This window comes from Mesoplodon mirus, assembly GCF_964341445.2.
Source record: "Mesoplodon mirus genome assembly, chromosome: 11".
Taxonomy (NCBI): Eukaryota; Metazoa; Chordata; class Mammalia; order Artiodactyla; family Ziphiidae; genus Mesoplodon; species Mesoplodon mirus.
Window position 1 is genome coordinate 77,933,387 of NC_138987.1, and position 7,309 is coordinate 77,940,695.

A 7,309-nucleotide genomic window follows, 5' to 3' on the forward strand; every position below is an offset into this window, starting at 1 on the left:
TCTCTCCATCTATTTGTATCATCTTTAATTTCTTTCATCAGTGTCTTATAATTTTCTGCATACAGGTCTTTTGTCTCCTTAGGTAGGTTTATTCCTAGATATTTTATTCTTTTTGTTGCAATGGTAAATGGGAGTGTTTCCTTGATTTCACTTTCAGATTTTTCATCATCAGTATATAGGAATGCCAGAGATTTCTGTGCATTAATTTTGTATCCTGCAACTTTACCAAATTCATTGATTAACTCTAGTAGTTTTCTGGTAGCATCTTTAGGATTCTCTAAGTATAGTATCATGTCATCTGCAAACAGTGACAGCTTTACTTCTTCTTTTCCAATTTGGATTCCTTTTATTTCCTTTTCTTCTCTGATTGCTGTGGCTAAAACTTCCAAAACTAGGTTGAATAAGAGTGGTGAGAGTGGGCAACCTTGTCTAGTTCCTGATCTTAGTGGGAATGGTTTCAGTTTTTCACCATTGAGGACGATGCTGGCTGTGGGTTTGTCATATATGGCCTTTATGATGTTGAGGAAAGTTCCCTCTATGCCTACTTTTTGCAGGGTTTTTATCATAAATGGGTGTTGAATTTTGTCGAAAGCTTTCTCTGCATCTATTGAGATGATCATATGGTTTTTCTCCTTCAGTTTGTTAATATGGTGTATCACGTTGATTGATTTGCGTATGTTGAAGAATCCTTGCATTCCTGGAATAAACCCCACTTGATCATGGTGTATGATCCTTTTAATGTGCTGTTGGATTCTGTTTGCTAGTATTTTGTTGAGGATTTTTGCATCTATGTTCATCAGTGATATTGGCCTGTAGTTTTCTTTCTTTGTGACATCCTTGCCTGGTTTTGGTATCAAGGTGATGGTGGCCTCGTAGAATGAGTTTGGGAGTGTTCCTCCCTCTGCTATATTTTGGAAGAGTTTCAGAAGGATAGGTGTTAGCTCTTCTCTAAATGCTTGATAGAATTCGCCTGTGAAGCCATCTGGTCCTGGGCTTTTGTTTGTTGGAAGATTTTTTATCACAGTTTCAATTTCAGTGCTTGTGATTGGTCTGTTCATATTTTCTATTTCTTCCTGATTCAGTCTTGGCAGGTTGTGCATTTCTAAGAATTTGTCCATTTCTTCCAGGTTGTCCATTTTATTGGCATAGAGTTGCTTATAGTAATCTCTCATGATCTTTTGTATTTCTGTAGTGTCAGTTGTTACTTCTCCTTTTTCATTTCTAATTCTATTGATTTGAGTCTTCTCCCTTTTTTTCTTGATGAGTCTGGCTAATGGTTTATCAATTTTGTTTATCTTCTCAAAGAACCAGCTTTTAGTTTTATTGATCTTTGCTATCGTTTCCTTCATTTCTTTTTCATTTATTTCTGATCTGATTTTTATGATTTCTTTCCTTCTGCTAACTTTGGGATGTTTTTGTTCTTCTTTCTCTAATTGCTTTAGGTGCAAGGTTAGGTTGTTTATTCGAGATGTTTCCTGTTTCTTAAGGTGGGATTGTATTGCTATAAACTTCCCTCTTAGAACTGCTTTTGCTGCATCCCATAGGTTTTGGGTCGTCGTGTCTCCATTGTCATTTGTTTCTAGGTATTTTTTAATTTCCTCTTTGATTTCTTCAGTGATTACTTCGTTATTAAGTAGTGTATTGTTTAGCCTCCATGTGTTTGTATTTTTTACAGCTCTTTTCCTGTAATTGATATCTAGTCTCATAGCATTGTGGTCGGAAAAGATACTTGATACAATTTCAATTTTCTTAAATTTACCAAGGCTTGATTTGTGACCCAAGATATGATCTATCCTGGAGAATGTTCCATGAGCACTTGAGAAAAATGTGTATTCTGTTGTTTTTGGATGGAATGTCCTATAAATATCAATTAAGTCCATCTTGTTTAATGTATCATTTAAAGCTTGTGTTTCTTTATTTATTTTCATTTTGGATGATCTGTCCATTGGTGAAAGTGGGGTGTTAAAGTCCCCTACTATGAGTGTGTTACTGTCGATTTCTCCTTTTATGGCTGTTAGTATTTGCCTTATGTATTGAGGTGCTCCTATGTTGGGTGCATAAATATTTACAATTGTTATATCTTCTTCTTGGATCGATCCCTTGATCATTATGTAGTGTCCTTCTTTGTCTCTTCTAGTAGTCCTTATTTTAAAGTCTATTTTGTCTGATATGAGAATTGCTACTCCAGCTTTCTTTTGGTTTCCATTTGCATGGAATATCTTTTTCCATCCCCTTACTTTCAGTCTGTATGTGTCTCTAGGTCTGAAGTGGGTCTCTTGTAGACAGCATATAGATGGGTCTTGTTTTTGTATCCATTCAGCCACTCTGTGTCTTTTGGTGGGAGCATTTAGTCCATTTACATTTAAGGTAATTATCGATATGTATGTTCCTATTCCCATTTTCTTAATTGTTTTGGGTTCATTATTGTAGGTCTTTTACTTCTGTTGTGTTTCTTGCCTAGAGAAGTTCCTTTAGCATTTGTTGTAAAGCTGGTTTGGTGGTGCTGAACTCTCTCAGCTTTTGCTTGTCTGTAAACGTTTTAATTTCTCCATCAAATCTGAATGAGATCCTTGCTGGGTAGAGTAATCTTGGTTGCAGGTTTTTCTCCTTCATCACTTTAAGTATGTCCTGCCACTCCCTTCTGGCTTGTAGTGTTTCTGCTGAGAGATCAGCTGTTATCCTGATGGGGATTCCCTTGTGTGTTATTTGTTGTTTTTGCCTTGCTGCTTTTAATATGATTTCTTTGTGTTTAATTTTTGACAGTTTGATTAATATGTGTCTTGGCGTATTTCTCCTTGGATTTATTCTGTATGGGACTCTCTGTGCCTGCTGGACTTGATTAACTATTTCCTTTCCCATATTAGGGAAGTTTTCAACTATAATCTCTTCAAATATTTTCTCAGTCCCTTTCTTTTTCTCTTCTTCTTCTGGAACCCCTATAATTCGAATGTTGGTGCGTTTAATGTTGTCCCAGAGGTCTCTGAGACTGTCCTCTGTTCTTTTCATTCTTTTTTCTTTATTTTGCTCTGCAGCAGTTATTTCCACTATTTTATCTTCCACCTCACTTATCCGTTCTTCTGCCTCAGTTATTCTGCTATTGATCCCATCTAGAGTATTTTTTATTTCATGTATTGTGTTTTTAATCGATGCTTGATTCATCTTTAGTTCTTCTAGGTCCTTGTTAACTGTTTCTTGCATTTTGTCTATTCTATTTCCAAGATTTTGGATCTGGGAAATAGAATCTTGGATCATCTTTACCATCATTATTCTGAATTCTTTTTCAGGTAGACTGCCTATTCCCTCTTCATTTGTTAGGTCTGGTGGGTTTTTATCTTGCTCCTTCTCCTGCTGTGTGTTTTTCTGTCTTCTCATTTTGCTTATGTTACTGTGTTTGGGGTCTCCTTTTTGCAGGCTGCAGGTTCGTAGTTCCCGTTGTTTTTGGTGTCTGTCCCCAGTGGCTAAGGTTGGTTTAGTGGGTTGTGTAGGCTTCCTGGTGGAGGGGACTAGTGCCTGTGTTCTGGTGGATGAGGCTGGATCTTGTCTTTCTGGTGGGCAGGTCCACGTCTGGTGGTGTATTTTGGGGTGTCTGTGGACTTTTTATGATTTTAGGCCACCTCTCTGCTAATGGGTGGCGTTGTGTTCCTGTCTTGATAGTTGTTTGGCTTAGGGTGTCCAGCACTGTAGCCTGCTGGTCGTTGAGTGAAGCTGGGTGCTGGTGTTGAGATGGAGATCTCTGGAAGATTTTCGCTGTTTGATATTATGTGGAGCTCGGAGGTCTCTTGTGGACCAGTGTCCTGAAGTTGGCTCTCCCACCTCAGAGGCACAGCACTGACTCCGGGCTCCTCAATTTGGGATGATGTGTTGTCTATTCATGTATTCCACAGATGCAGGATACATCAAGTTGATTGTGGAGCTTTAATCCGCTGCTTCTGAGGCTGCTGGGAGAGGTTTCCCTTTCTCTTCTTTGTTCTCACAGCTCCTGGGTCTCAGCTTTGGATTTGGCCCCGCCTCTGCGTGTAGGTCGCCGGAGGGCGTCTGTTCTTCGCTCATATAGGACAGGGTTAAAGGAGCAGCCTCTTCGGGGACTCTGGCTCACTCAGGCCGGGAGGGAGGGAGGGGCACGGAGTGCGGGGCGAGCCTGCAGCGGCAGAGGTCGGCGTGACGTTGCACCAGCCCGAGGCGCGCCGTGCGTTCTCCCAGGGAAGCCGCCCCTGGATCCCGGGACCCCGGCAGTGGCGGGCTGCACAGGCTCCCGGAAGGGCGGTGTGGGCAGTGACCTGCGCTCGCACACAGGCTTCTTGGCGGCGGCAGCAGCAGCCCCAGCGTCCCACGCCTGTCACTGGGCTCCGCGCTTTCAGTCGCGACTCGCGCCCGTCCGTGGAGCCCCTTTAAGCAGCGCTCTTAATCCCCTCTCCTCGCGCACCAGGAAACCAAGAGGGAAGAAAAAGTCTCTTGCCTCTTCGGCAGCTCCAGAGTTTTCCCGGACTCCCTCCCGGCTAGCTGTGGCACATTAGCCCCCTTCAGGCTGAGTTCTCGCCACCAGCCCCAGTCCTCTCCCTGCGCTCTGACCGAAGCCCGAGCCTCAGCTTCCAGTGCTGCGTGCCCCGGCGGGCGAGCAGACAAGCCTCTCGGGCTGGTGAGTGCCACTCGGCACCGATCCTCTGTGTGCGGATCTCTCCGCTTTGCCCTACCCAGGTATGTGGGGAGTTTCTTGCCTTTTGGGAGGTCTGGGGTCTTCTGCCAGCGTTCAGTAGGTGTTCTGTAGGAGTTGTTCCACGTGTAGCTGTATTTCTGGTGTATCCGTGGGGAGGAAGGTGATCTCCGCGTCTTACTCTTCCGCCATCTTACCCGGAAGTTCAGCACACCTTACTTAAGGTGATTGTAATGTATGAGATTAAATGTTCCTACCTGATTGGAAACCTTCTTGTCCTCAATTCATTGGCTATACTGGATTATTTTTCTTGGGTCAGACCTTCAGACTTCTACCAGAAATCGTTCCTTTGGGGAAACCAGGCCTTCCCAGAAACTCAGGAAACTCCCCTTGATTCCGCCCAGAGGCCGAGCTTCGCACTTCTTTCGGTTCAGTCTCTCTCGGTTCACTAGGCCCTGCGCCACCTTAGCAAACAGGGCTTAGAGGAGCGCAACATCCCTTGCTTCCGACCCAGAATGCAAAGCTACTCCTCTTTTTCCTCCACCATCCATCCTCTCAGGGTCCAGAACTCAAAAATCTTTCAGAAATCCTCCTACCTGCTCAAGACGTACTCTCTTCCCCACTCTAGATGGGAAGAGACTATAACCAGAAGCAATCTTAGTAACCAAGGGCCATCCACCCTTAGCTAGGCACCGTCGCCCTCCGCTTGACAGTCTTCATGGAGATTTTCTCAATATGCAAGTAACTCTGAGTTTAAAAGGAGATGATTAAACTCATGTATTAGTCTGCTTGGGCTGCCATGACAGAATACCACAGAATGGGGGGCTTAAACAACAGAAGTTTATTTTCTTACAGTTCTGGAATATGGAAGTCCAAGATCAAGATGCTGGGAGAGTTGGTTTCTGCTGAGACCTCTCTTCTTGGCTTGCAGACAGCTGCCTTCTCACTCTGCTCTCACATGGCTTTTCCTGTGGGCTTTTCTTTACATGGCTTTTCATGCAGAGGGGTCTCTGGTGTTGCTTTCCTTTTTTATAAGGAGATCAGTTCTATGGAATTAGGGCCTCACCCTCATGACCTGATTTAACCCTAATTACTTCCTTAAATAACCATCCCAAATAAATTCACACCGGGTGTTAGGACTTCAACACATGAGGGGACACAATTCAGTCCATAACAACTCAGTAACACTTTCCCCAGGGGTCTGGGTCTAAACTGAACCTACTCTGCTAACCACAAAACATTTTGTTTCCTTTTAACCTTTAGTGAAATGTGACCTTTTTTTCATTTTTAAATTCAGTTTAATAATACACTTCCATAACTATTTCTTTCAGTAATTAAATTGTCCCAAACTTGTCCAAAGCAGCTGGTTCAAGGGGGTTCCCATTCTTTTTGACATAGCTCTTCCCACCACCTCTTCCTTATTCTTTAAGCAATTCCCTTCTGGCACAATATGTTCCAGGCTCAACTTTTAGTTTTCTCAGCCCCAACACTGGAGTCAACCATTTCTCCAAGAAACGCTGATTCATTTTAGTGAAGAATGGTATTTAGAAACCAAGATCTGAGCACTGGGTGGGCTCACCATTACTGGGATGGCATTTAGTCAGTGAACAGAGATACAACTCTTTTTTGAATCATGGAGTCATAATGATAGCACCAGTTCAATCCAATACCACTGAATTACCTTCTTTCTTTCCATATTCTTATCTCCCCTTCTCCTACACTGAGAATCCTGATTTTCAACATCAACATATTCATTCATCTGTTCAATCTATAACATCATACAGTACAGTTCCAGAATTACACCAATGTCACTACTAACAAGACTACTAAGTTTAAGATTTCTCTGTATTTTTTTTTGTCCTTAGAATATGTCCCATTCAGAGTGTGCAAAGGGCACCTCGATCGTGCTGCTGAATCACGTCAGGTAGTGCTGCAACCCCAGAAACATGCACAGGGGCCAGAGAGGAATGTCTTCTATGGTGTAAATCATGTCCGATTTCTGGAGGTCTAGACTGCCAGGGCTGTCCAATGTCTCTTGGTGAGACAGCTCTTTTCTGTGATGCCATTTTCTGTCATGTATATTGCCATGAGCTTGGTGTCTTCATCGTTGTGTTCACCGCTGGATGTGGCACCTCCACTGAACACCACCAGAAGAGTAAAGAAAGCGGGGTGCTTCTCTTCATCTTCATCTTGCCTTCAGCTGAACATCCAGCCTCCATGGATTTGGATGTAGTGTTTTTACCGATACACATCATTAACAGAAAACGAGAAGTTTGGCCTTTGGACTGAAGTGGCTGCTAGTTAAGGCTTGTTCAAGGGAGGAGCCCAAGATCAGAGTCGGCTCTTCCAGTGCCTGGAGCCCCTGATTCTCAGGCAGAGATGAGCCCCATAAGTGCCATCTCTTAGCACCTGGCTGCAGCTTTGGGGTGCCCACTGCCCCCTCCAGGTAACTCATATTTTAAAAGACTCTATCAGGGTTAAAAGGCCAGCCTAACTACAACATTCTTTCATCTGTTTCTACCACCCTAGGAAAATTGGATCAAAAGTTTAAAATTAATACATATGAATTTTATTTTTCTGTGATTATCAAATTTTTTTTTTCTTTTTTGCGGTACACGGGCCTCTCACTGCTGTGGCCTCTCCCGTTGCAGAGCACAG

General features: G+C 43.1%; 1 pseudogene across 1 annotated transcript; it reads right to left on the minus strand.

The window, feature by feature from the left end:
• Nucleotides 1-6,566: 6,566 nt before the first annotated feature.
• LOC309812503 (solute carrier family 23 member 2-like) lies at nt 6,567-6,906 on the minus strand (annotated as a pseudogene). The gene has a single exon. The product of its transcript is annotated as a solute carrier family 23 member 2-like (transcript).
• Between the last annotated feature and the right edge of the window lie 403 nt (nt 6,907-7,309).